This window comes from Miniopterus schreibersii (genome assembly GCF_964146895.1).
Source record: "Miniopterus schreibersii genome assembly, chromosome: 21".
Lineage (NCBI taxonomy): Eukaryota > Metazoa > Chordata > Mammalia > Chiroptera > Miniopteridae > Miniopterus > Miniopterus schreibersii.
In genome coordinates, this window is record NC_138123.1 from 12,141,767 (window position 1) to 12,154,680 (window position 12,914).

The 12,914-nt window shown below is 44.3% G+C and overlaps 1 long non-coding RNA gene across 1 annotated transcript; it reads left to right on the forward strand.

Moving 5' to 3' along the window:
• Window positions 1-921: 921 nt before the first annotated feature.
• Window positions 922-7,266, forward strand: LOC308550290. Its single transcript, XR_013997865.1, has 3 exons — window positions 922-986; window positions 2,635-2,807; window positions 7,169-7,266. It is a non-coding gene; the product is annotated as an uncharacterized lncRNA (long non-coding RNA).
• The last annotated feature ends 5,648 nt before the right edge of the window (window positions 7,267-12,914 follow it).

Below are 12,914 nucleotides of genomic sequence, written 5' to 3' on the forward strand. Positions count from 1 at the left end.
AGATGCGGGGTCGAGGGGACCTAATGCTCACAGATGGACAGAGGGAAATGGGACTTGAGGAAATATCAGGACTTTTGAAGAGTAATCTCCAAACATTTTTCATTTGTACCTCTCTGTCTCCAAAAAAAGAAAAAGTTTGAGAACATGCCACCATGTGAGCATATTTATTTATAAGTTATAGACTTGTACACGGCACTAAATTATGTCCGTTATAAATGACATCCAAAAATCATCAAAAAGGATGACATGAAAATCAAATACAAATAAAACTTCTAATTTTCTTCCCTCACCTCTGGAGAGAACACTTTTGAAAAGAGAGGTCGAGCCAGACCGGGCGTGGCTCAGTGGGTGGGCATCGGCCCAGGATCCAGGCGATCGGGGTTCGATTCCGGGTCAGGGCACATGCCCGGGTTGCGGGCTCGATCCCCAGTAGGGGGCATGCGGGAGGCAGCCAATCAATGACTCTCATCACTGATGTTTCTCTCTCTCCCTCTCCCTTCCTCTTTATGAAATCAATATATATTTTTTAGAAAAAGAAAAGAGAGATCGAGCACTTTGATTTTTAACCATTAATTCCCAGGATTCATTTCCACAGCGGGAAAATAGAGATGGTTTTTAATGAAACACACCATGACTACCGAGTAAACAGAAGTCCCCAGTCCCCAGTCTGCTCACCCACCAGCAGTCACCAAGTCTGAAGCTGCAGCGCCAGGACCAGACCCTCAGCCCAGACCCACCAGCCCAGAACTTTAAAATCAGATTTCCCTTAAATCAATATCATCACAAAATGCTCTTAGCCATTAGTGCTCCAAAAAAATCAAAGTAAATATTTGCAGGCTCCTTCCAGGTTAACAAAACAAAGCTGATCAACCAGCCCTGTTAGGGGAAAACACGTGACTTTCCTTCGCTGGGAGGAGAAACCAGAATCCCAGCTGATCACAGCAAGATGTGCTTTAGGGAGCCTGTCGCTGCCCAGGGGGCTGAAGGTAACGCAGAGGACAGATGTCCCGACTCGAAACTGCCCGGGTTTCAGAATCTGCCCCAGAACTTCCCGGTGGAGAGGAAAACGTTGTGTGGGGCGTGGGTCCAGGGGGAATGAGAAGGTGTGTGAGCGACACATGTGTGTGAGCGACACAGGCGTGTGAGCGACACAGGCGTGGGAGCAGCTGTGCTCCCGGTCTCCCGTGGGAGAGGAGAGCCGCCCTTACCCTCCTGTAGGCCTGGCATCGAGTTGATGAGGTGGGTCAGGTAGATGCCTGGGCACCTGAAAAAGTCAAGGAAGGGGCTTCCGTCTTGTCAGCATCTTCTGTTCAAGGCTCTCGGTTGATGGGAAGACCAACAACCTAACATGCGAATCCGGCCGCCTGCTGCCGTGTTGGGGTTGCCACCCCCACAGCCAAGGGGATGCCCTTAGCATTACAGGCATCTTTATTACTGTCAAACTTAAACACGCACATATATTATTAATTTGTTGACTTTGAGGATGCACAATTTGTTGTTTATTATGACAGTCGTTGGTAGATGGCATAAAACTGTCTTTTTATTAAAATCAGCATGTCAGAACAATTTCCTAAAAGATGACAGCAGAGTGCCTCCTTCAGCAGGGTCGGTCCACAGCACACCCTATGTACTGATTTTACAATAGAGCCCGACAAATTTGTAAAATCTGTGGACATCTTTCTCAGTACAAAGACTTTGCCAATGTTCACATGGAAACCGCTCCCGAACCTGGTCCAGGTTGCTAACGAAGCCTTCGCTCCCATTGACAGAGCATCACAAAGGGTTTTTCTACCAACAGTATGTGGTGATGGAAGAAATGAAATTAACTCTGCAATTTGGGGCTGGGTTCAAAAGCCGTACAGATGTGCTGGACGCCCAGGGAACGTCACAACTCTTGCAGAGGCATCTGGCATTTTGCTCGTTTAGTGAGCAAAATGTTGGAAAGGAACTCCTGAAACTCCTGCTGTGGGACTATTGACCACTGAACTTGACAGGGTAGACTATGGTGAAGACCAGAAGAGCGTCAGATCCAATCCCTTGTTTAAAATTACATAAGCAGGGCTGTCCTGTTATTTATTTTTTGGGTTTTTTTTTGTTATTTTTTGTTAATTCTCACTAGAGAATATTTTTCCATTGATTTTTAGAGAGAATGGAAGGGAGGGAGGGGGGAGAGAGAGAGAGAAACATTGATGTGAGAGAGACACATCAACTGGTTTCGTCCCACACATGCCCCGACCTGGACCGGGGATCAAACCTGCAACCCAGGTACATGCCCTTGATGGGGAATCTAACCCGAGACCCTCAGTGCAGCCAATGCTCTAACCATTGAGTAACACAGGCCAAGGCAAGAACTGTCCTGTTTTTAATGTGAGGACCTTGCTTTTAAAAATAGCCTCATGCCTGGCCGGTGTGGCTCAGTGGTTGAGTGTTGACCTAAGAACCAAGAGGTCATGGTTCAATTCCGGTCAGGAGGTCTCAATCCCCACTAGGGGGTGTGCAGGAGGGAGCCGATCAATCACTCTCTCATCACTGATGTTTCTCTCTCTCTCTTCCTCTCCCTTCCTCTCTCTGAAATCATTAAAAACATATTTAATTTTTAAAAAAACACAAAAAAACGATCTCATGCCTCTACAGCCTCCTCCAAAGAAACTGAGACACATAAGCGCCAAGAGTGTAAGCCGAGTCCCCCTTGGCGATCTTTTCACCCCGTGGTGTCACCCACCTCCTCTGAAGATTTATCAGGAACCAGAAGTGTCGACAGCAGCAGATTCTCAAGCTTTGTCAGCTCCACGCGTCTCCCTCTTTCAGTGAGTATAATTGCAGGAAATTGCCTTAATTTATTGAAAACGTCTGTGTGCGTTTTCTCCAGTAGATCCATTTATTGCTGTGTTATTTGCTACGTTATATGGTACATGCAATATTGGTGCAAACCCTACGTGGTGTAGCATACGGAGCCAGGGTTGCTGAACAGCATGTTAAGAGCTGGTGATCAGGAAGCAATGTTTTAAGCATATTTTTTATCCCTTCAGGACTTTGTTACTTACATGCAGGCTTTTCACTGTGTTGTAGTTATGTCTCAGTAAGTTGGTTAGGGGCTTCCTGTTGACATATAATGTGTAATAAATTTTCCCTTTGAAATAATGGGAAAAAGAATACTTTATGTTGTTGTTCAGAACATCTGAGACTCGAGAATGCATCGACCCCTGTTAAGTGGGGGATGTTTGTGTATTGTTCCACATTGATTATGAAACCAAAACCAGTTGGCTTAAGACCTTTTTTGCCCAATTTCTAAAATAAACTGCTCTAGGCAAAGAGCTGCTTTTTCTGACTCACATACTGACTGTATCTTAAAATTAAAAATAACAGGCCATTGATATTAGACTCTGGCTAATCTCAGATTGATCTGCTAAAAACAGAACGGCATTTTGAATTTCCAATTTAAATCTATAAGTGCTTTCATTGTGACACAAATCATTTTTAATAGCTAATATTAATTTATCATTAATGAGTCACAAAGTATTACATAGAACTGAGTTAGAAATTACTACAAAATAGTCCAGTAATTGTGTTATACAGTTACTTTTAATGATATGGAAATTTTGTTGGTATCTAAATCATCTACTTATTATATCTATATTACTTTAAATTAAATTTACTTATTACTTTAAAATTTTATTACCTATTACTTTAAGTTTTTACAAATTCCAAGTTAAAATACTATAAAACACAAAGGCTGAATCTAGTAAAAAAGAATTTGAGCTGGGAATGCAACTGTGCTGTAAATGCGCATAGAAAACACAGTGGAAGAAAGGAAGATACTTAAAGCCTATTCTGGGACATTCTATATTCCTTCTTTGTACATTATTAATCTTTATTTTGGAACGACCAAAAGCTCAGATAATGAGGAGCTTTTTCCTAAACCATCTGAGAGTTCATGCATGACCTGGCGATCATCACTCCTGAATACTGCAGTGTGTATTTCTCGCAAATGGGAGTGTTCCCCCACATCACCACAATAGAAGGTCAAAGTCAGGAAATTCGTGTGGAAACATTATACCTGCCCGTCCACAGACCCCATGGAGGAGGCTGAGAGGCCGCCAGCTACATGCTTCCCGTCCTGAGTTATGGGGACAATTGGCAGAGCATGAAGAGAGTTATTGAACATAATTAGAAAGTCAAGGTGACCAGACTATAAAATAATTACACTCACCACCTTGCTTTCATAAGAACATAACTTATTTTAGCAGACATAAGGCCTAGCCCTAGCCGGTTTTGCTCAGTGGTTAGAGCACCAGCCCGTTGACTGACGGGTACCGGGTTCGATTCCTGCCAAGAGCACGTACATCAGTTGCAGGCTTGATCCCTGGTCCTGGTCGGGGATCGTGCGGGAGGCAACCAATCGATGTGTCTCTTTCACATCGATGTTTCTCTCTCTCTCCTCGCCCCTCTCCCACTCTCTCTGAAAAGCAATGGAAAAAAATACCCTCAAGTGAGGATTAAAAAAAACACATAAAGCCTAAAATGTCCAAAGAAAGGTAGTCAGATCTAGCAATGATTTCTGCAGAAAGTAAGAAATTGGGACAAGTAAGCAATGAAACCGTCCTGGCAGTGTCACCATGAAAGTAAGTTGTTGAGTGTAATCACTTTATCTTCTGGTGACCTTGAGTTACTAATCATTTGTGAACAAATTTTCATTTTCTATAATTTTATATTCAATGCTAATTGGATTTGCAAAATCTATGCAGACTGACTTTATTTTGGTAATTATTATTCTTGAGAAACAAATAACTTAGTAGATTTTTGCTTAGGAAAAGTCACTTCTAATTCCCTGTAACGTTTAATGGGAGCCCATCCTGGACAACCCTATGAGGTCAGTGTTATCACCCCCTTCTACAGAAGAGGCTAGAAAGAACAACTGGCCCAAGGCCACAGAGGCCTCATAATATTCACCTTAATCCATAGACTACCCCATGTGGCACTGATGGGATGGAGACAAAGTAGGGTCCCACATGGCTGTCCATGATTCCTATAAGATCCCATGATGCCAGCCCACAGGGCAAACCTGCAGGGAGAAGGCAGATCTAGGGGATGTGGTTGCAAGTCTCCTGGGCCTGCTGATGCCGATGGGAGGGGAGATCAGCCATCAAAATTAGGGAAGGGGTGATATTTAGCTTTAGCTGCTTCTCGGACAGAGTCTGCTCCCAGCCTGATTATCAAAAGTAAGGGGAACGCTGAGCTGTCCCAGGTGGATGGTTATCCTCAGGGAGATGAGCAGGGACTTCCTGAGCAGAGCTGAAGAGAGGGTCAGAATCTCAGGGTGGAGCTGTGTTTGTCACCATGTGTCCCCCAAAGCCAAATTATTAGGACACCTCTGGTCAGCCTGGGCAATCAGATTCTGAGTTGTCACTGGTCCTCCCACCTCATATCATCTTCAGGTTCTCAGACGTGGGCTTGAAATCCTCAGATCTGCCTGCCACCCATGGCCTCCTAGGGCTCTGTGCGGTCATTACGGTGCCTGCAGGAGAGAGGGTCTGGCTCTCACAGCCTGATGATGGCTGGCATCCTGCCGCTAACCTGGCTGTGTCACGATGCCCTCAGGGAAATGAGTTAAGAGGTCAAAGAGTTAGGGCACCTCAGAGTCAGTCCCTGGAGCAAACTCAGCTCCATCTGCAGAGCAACAGACATCATTGTACAGGTCAATAGTGCAAATTAACCAATAATCACCTTCATTTTCTATGCTGCTAAAATGGCAACACCAACCGCATTCATAACTTTTAGCAGACATTGACTCTGAGAATCAAGGGAACTTTCCACCAGCCTGGAGCAGCGGGAACAACCCGAGTTGGTCTGTTTGTTTGGAGGCTTTTGTCAATGAGCAGCTCCTATCATTCACTACTTAAAAACACACCTCTGAAGTTTAGGGAACAGACTTCAGAAGTGACCATTAACCTTGCCATTATTTAAATTGGTTCAGTTTGACCTAGTTTTGCTTTGTGTCAAGGTCAAAAGCACTTGTGGTTTTAGGGACTGAATTGTTCAACTTCTAAAGAGCAGGCCATGCTCAGAAAACTGCCAGTGGGCAGAAAAGAGAGCCCAAACCTTGAATTAGTTGGAGCAAAGCAATCAGGATGGAGAATTGTCTTTTATTTTTAATAGCAAGACAGAGAATTGACATTTTTGAAACGCTATTTGTGCCAGATACTAAGATGCTGAGCATATTATTATATTTTTTATCTTACTAAATCCTGGCAAAAGTTCTACCAGGCAAGCATTCCTCATATCACCTGTGAGTAAACGGAGGCCAAGCTTTCCCAGCTGGTAAATGGCTGTTTCACTAGCTACCACTCCTTCCCAAGAGAAAAGAACAATCCTCCTACTCTTTTTTGGCTAATATTTAAAAAAACAGTTTTTTAAAAAATTGAGGTATAATCTATATGCCACAAGATACACATCGTAAGTGATGCATTTGATAGGTTTTGGCACTTGCTTTACATTTCTGTAACCACCAACCAAAACTAGAGACAGCAAACACTTCCCTAACCCAAGGAAGGCCCCTGCACCCACCACCAGTCGATGCCAGGGCACCCGGGGAAACACTGCTCTGAGCTCTGTCGACATAGACTCACTTTGTCTCTTCTTTAAAGTCCTATAAAATGAAATCATTCATTCCATTACCTTCGTTTTTGTGTCTGGCTTCTTTCACACACACATGCTTTTTACTTTTTTTTTATTTTTAATTTTTTTTAAATATATCTTTGTTGATTTCAGAGAGAGGAAAAGAGAGGGAGAGAGAGAGAGAAACATCAATGATGAGAGAGTCATTGATTGAGCCCGCAACCCGGGCATCTGCCCTGACCGGGAATCGAACCCCGATCGCCTGGATCCTAGGTCGACGCTCAACCACTGAGCCACGTCCGGCCGGGCCACACATGCTTTTTAGATTCATGTAGGCTGTTATTTGTATCAGTTAGGACTTTGTTTCTTTTCACTGCTGAGTACTATTTCGTTTAAGGGATATACCATGACTTATTTATCCATTCTCCTGTTGATGGACATTTGGGCTGTTTCCAGTTTTTCGCTATTAGAAATAAGGTTATTATGAACACTCTTGTACAGGACTCCTTTCTTTCTTTTTTAATTTTTAAACATACATTTTCATTTCTTTTAGATAAATACCTAGAAGTGGAACTGCTGGCTCCTAGGGCCTGTTTAACTTTTTAAAGAACTAACAACATGTCTCCAAATTGTTGTGCTCTTGGTTAAATATTAAAATTCATTCAGCAAATATTGGTCTGCACTATCGTTTTCCAGATACTGTTCAAAAACCAGGACAGAAATCTCTGCTGTTGATGACAACACAAGAGACAAATGAACAAATTAAATATAAATTGTCAAGTGATGATAAATACTGTAGAGAAAAGTAAAGTTTCAAGGAGGGGGTAAAAACATCTGGCTTGTGCAGTTAACACTATTGTCTGTTTTTGTTTTTTTAAAAGAGACTAGGTTTTGCTTCTTTTGTGACCCAGAAGTCAGCTCATTGGATTTTGTAAAGGGGAGATGGTTTGAGGATTTCAACAAAAAGAGTTTCCGTGAGTCATAAGACTTTTTAGTTAGCTGTGAGTCATTCTTGCCAGCGGATGCAAAAAAAAAAGGCTGTAAACCATTGTGAGTGAGCTTTGGGCTCTGGAGTCGGGCAGTCTGGCCTCAAATCCTGGCTTGGTCACTTACTGAGTGACCTTGGGCATGTTATAAGCTGCTCTAAGTCTCAACTTTCTTATTTGCAAATGAAGGTAATGATAAGAGTCCCAACGTTATAGCATTATAGGGTCAAAGGAGATAATGCCTAAAAATTGCTTGACATGAAGAATGAAACGTTTCTAAAAAGGAGACTATTTTTGTTTCTTTTGTGACCTAGTTGAGCATTTGATCTGCGTAGCCTACATTTTCTTCCCGATATCTGCAAATTCCCTGAAATTTAGATTCTCATGGTCCCATCGGCTGTTGCTTCTGCAGGACCCTTTTGAGGTCAGTCATTTGAATTCCCGAAGCTTCTTTCCGCCTCCTTTGTTTTTTTATGGTTGTTGTTAACCCTCACCTGAGGATATTTTTTCCTATTGATTTTTAGAGAGAGTGGAAGGGAGGGAGGAAGGAGGAGGAGAGAGAGAGACAGAGAGAGACAGAGAGACAGAGAGACAGAGAAACATCGATGTGAGAGAAATACATTGATTGATTGCCTCCCACAACCGAGGCCAGGGATCAAACCTGGATCCCAGGCCCTTGCCTTGACCAGGAATCAAACCCAGGACCCTTCAGTGCGCTGGCCGATGCTCCTACCACTGAGCTACACCGGCCAGTGCTTCTTTCCTCCTCCTGCCTGGGCCCACCCCGATGTGGAATTCAGCCCCTTTCTTTGACTGCCACCCCAAATCTTGATTTCACACCAAGCACTCCGTTACAGCAGACACAACCAAGGAAATGGGAACGTGAAGTGATCCATTTATGGGATCGCACCCCAAAGTCCTTGAAATAGCCCCAAACGTCATGAAAGGGGACATTGCACACCAGAGACGAGTCCCGACACCGTGCCGTGCTGCTCAGTCACGCCCCGCTTCTCCTCTGTCTCTTCTCCCTCCGCGCTCAGCATTCCTCCCAGCGTTTGTCCCCCGTTTTCTAGAAACCCCTGCTCTCAGATCCAATCTCTCCCGGCCATCTGCTTATCAACAAAGACTCTTTCCTCTCCGGAGAAGCGTGTGCAGCCGCGGGACTTGATAAACAGCATTTGGCAATGCTGCCTCCTGTCCTAGTTGTCCTCGTGGGTGAGGTGAGGTGTCTAATTTTGGACAGGGTTCGGCATTTCCCCAGGGCCTGTGCTTTCTCGGAAGAGGTGATGTCTCAGAGCCTCTCCTTGGCTTTCTGATGGGAGGAAGAGAGATTTGGGGGCTTCTGGGGCCCTGCTGGGGCCCTGCTCTGCCTGCCTCTGCTCCTTGCCTGGCCTGGGCACCCCTGGCTGCCCTGCAGGGCCTGGTGGGGGAGTGGGGAAGCGGCGGGGGCTCCGGCCAGGGACACCCATCTCTGCAGAGCACCAGCCCCACCCTGAACGGTGTTCTCAGGCCTCCTTGTGAATCTCAGCTTGTTTCCTCGGGTTTAATTCGCTAGGGAAGCCTTTGGGGTTTTCTTTATGGTCCTTAGCAAAGTATATTCTGGGTTTTTTTGCATTTGGAATTATGCCTTGAATTGCAGCTTAATTCTCCTTTTACTTTACTGCTCCGTAATTGCCAAGCTTTCTAATGTTATTGTCTTTTAAAAATACCTTTTAAAAAAAATCCTCTTTCCTTAGCACCAAAAAAAACCCAAAACACCCTAGGCAGAAATCTAACAAAATATGTACATGATACATAGGAGGGAACGAGGAAGTTCTGCTGAAAGAAATTAAATAACTGAATAAATGGAGAGAGCTTCCGTGTCTATGGACAGGAAGTCTGAAGGATCAAGATGTCAGTTTTTCCAAATTAACCTGTAGATTTGATGCAATCCCAATCAAAATTCCCTCAAGTTGTTTTGCGGATATTGACAAACCTATTTTAAAATTTAAAGTTTATAGGAAAGGCAAAGACCCAGAAAAGCCTAGACAGTTTGAACAAAGTCAGAGGACTGACACTGTTTGACTTCAAGACTTACTACGAGCTACGGTATTCGAGACGGTGTGGTCCTGGCAAAAGAGCAGACGCCTGGATCAATGGGACAGAGTAAAGGGCACAGCCATAGGCCGGTACCAAGGCGGCCAACTGACCCTTGGCAAAGGATCACAGGCGATTCCATGGAGAAAGGAAAATCTTTTTAGAACATGTATGTGCAAATGAATGAATTTAGGCACAGATCTTACACTTGTCGCAACAGTTAACTCCAAATGGATCACAGGTCTAAGTGTAAGACAGAAAACTATAAAACTCACAGACAATCACAGGGTAAAATCTAGTTGGCCTTGGGGATGGCAATAGCTTTTTAGATCAAATCGATGTTGGACTTTATCGAAATTAAAAACTCCTGCTCTGTGAAAGACACTGTTAAGCAAATGAAAGACAAGCCACAGAGTGGGGAAAAATATTTGCAAAAGACATATCTGAAAAGAAATGGCACCCAAAATATACAAACTCAAAAATGAGAAAACAAAAAACCTGACCTAATAAGCAAAAGATCTGAACAGACATTTCATCAAAGAAGATACACTGATGGCAAATGAACATATGAAAAGATACTCAATGTCATATGTCATTAGGAAAATGCAAATTAACACGACAGTGAGATCCCACTTCACACCTCCAACACCAAATGCTGTCAAGACTGGGGACCGACATCACCTCTCATTCGTTGCTGGCGGGAATGGTGCAGCCACTTTGGAAGATAGTCTGGCAGTTTCTTACACAACTAAACATACTCTTACCTATGATCCAGCAATCGTCTCCTTGGTATTTACCCAATAAGTTGGGAATTTAGGTCCACACAAAAACCGTAGAATGTTCTACACAAGGAGTGCATCCTAATGTAATCGATGGACTTTAGTTAATAATGCATCAATACTGGCTCATCACACGGATGCAAGATGTTAATAATATGGAAAAGTGCATATATATGGGAACCCTCTACTTTCTGGTCAGTTTTTCTATAAACATAAGATTGCTCTATATTATTGTCTAGGGCTGTTGTCACCAAGTACCACAAACTGAGTGGCTTAAAACAACAGAAATATATTGTCCCCTTGGTTCTGGAGGCTAGAAGTTTGAGATGAAGGTGTTGGCAGGGCCACCTCCCTCTGACACTCGGTAGAACCCTCGAATCCTTCCTGGATTCCCCCTGGCTCCTGGGGGTGGCTGGCAGGCCTTGGTGTCCTTGGCTTACAGCTGCACCGGTCCAATCTCTGCCTCCACCACAGCGTGGCCTTTGGTTCATCATCTTCCCTGTGCACTTTGCGTCTGGGTCCAAATGTCCCCTTTTTATAAGGATGCCAGTCAGGTTGGATTAGGACCCACCCTAATGCCCTCGTCTTAACTGTATCCAAATGCAATCACATTCACAGGGACCAGGGACTTCCACCTATCTTTTGAGAGGGACACAATTCAAATCATAACAAGTTCTAAAAAATGTGTTAATTTTTTTAAAATCTCCTTTCCTTCTATGGTTAGAAAGATAGGGAGAGACATGAAGAAATAACTTTCCTGACTTTAGCTTCATTTTCTGACATAGATATTTGACTAGTCATAGCTATAGATTCTAGGACTTCTATTGAAGTAGAAAGAAAATATTTAAGTCAAAAGTAAAGGGATCTCCTTCTTTTCTATGACCTATCTAAAAAGTGAAAAATTCCTCCACATGCGGGCTATGATGGATACCAGTGTCCAGAAAGCAGCAAGCCAAACTTGTAGGGTTTTTAAGGCAAGTCCTAGAGTTTAATGGCATTAGATCAAAGAAATCGGGGTTAGGGGAAGAGAAACGCACAGTGTGTGCTTGTCTACATTGTTACACAGTAAACTGGCTGGACTACTAATACCGTTCCAAGGAGAACACGGCCTCGGGTCTCCATACAAGTCAGAAAGGTCCCCTTGCTCCAAGCCGTGAGCTGTGGTCTGGCCCCGGCCCCCTGTCTGTCTCGTCAGATGGAACAGTGTCTCTAGGACATTATACATCCGTCTGGGCCAGAGACAGGCGGCTGCCTGCCTGCTTAATACCCCCTCTCCCCTTCTTCCTAAGAAGCCCAACCCCAGGTTGGCTCCAGGCCATGTGCCCAGTTACAAACAGGCATCTCCCTTCACGCCTCTGTAGCCGGGGATCCTGGAGTCCTAACCCTACTTGGGTCGCGGTTGGGAGTCCCTGGAAGGCCAGCCCTTCCTAAATCAAAGAAAGGCTCTGGGGAATGTGGCTCTTTCCCCCTCTTCCTTCCTGGGTGTGGGCACAATAGCTGGAGGTTCAGCAGCCGTGTCCCAACCACAGGAGAGTGGACCAGGTAGATAGAGGGAACCTGGAACGTCCATGAAATTGGGGGGCTGTTGCTCCCCACCCTCTCTTTTCTCCTTCCCACTTTTCATGCAGTTTTATTTGTTGAAGAAACTAGGTCATTGACCCTTTACGATTGGCCACGGTTTGGGTTTTGCTCATTGCATCTGGGCTGCCCACACGTTCCTCTCTCCCTGTGACCTATCCGATGGTGGCCCTAAAGGCCGCTCTGATTCAGGTTCGGGTGTTTGGGAGGCTGGGAGGAGTGACTTCACAGACGGTGGCACGATGCTGCTTCCATCCTGAGACACGCAACTTCCAGTTGCCTGTCTTGATGTGAGGTTAGCGGCCACGGATGGCCCGTAGGGTTCAAAATGCACGATATTCTAATGTTATTCTTTCACTTATAAGGAGTAATAAAGGGGAAGTTTTTCTCATCAGTTATTTGGTTGCTTTGAAGAACAGTTCATACAGAGAAAATATGGGGTTCGTTTCCTGGTTTCCTTAAAGGTGACCAATGAAGAGATTTTTTTGTTGTTATTTGTGTGTGTTTTTTAAATATGTCTTTATTGATTTCAGAGAGAGGAAGGGAGAGAGAGAGGGAGAGAAACATCAATGATGAGAGTCATTGATGGGCTGCCTCCTGCACGCCCCCTGCTGGGGATCGAGGAGCCCACAACCCCGGCATGAGCCCTGAACAGGAATCAAACCCCCATCTCCTGGTTCCTAGGTCGGCGCTCAACCGCTGAGCCACACCGGCCCGGCTGAGTTCATGAATTTCTTTGATTTTATGTTTGACATTGAAATCTTAGTTCCTGGCCACACAGACATAATTGTTTATTTGCTTCTCTGCATCCCCTCCCCTCTGTATTAGCTTCATAATACCAATAGCAATATTATGACCACCAATGGGATTATATATTTAT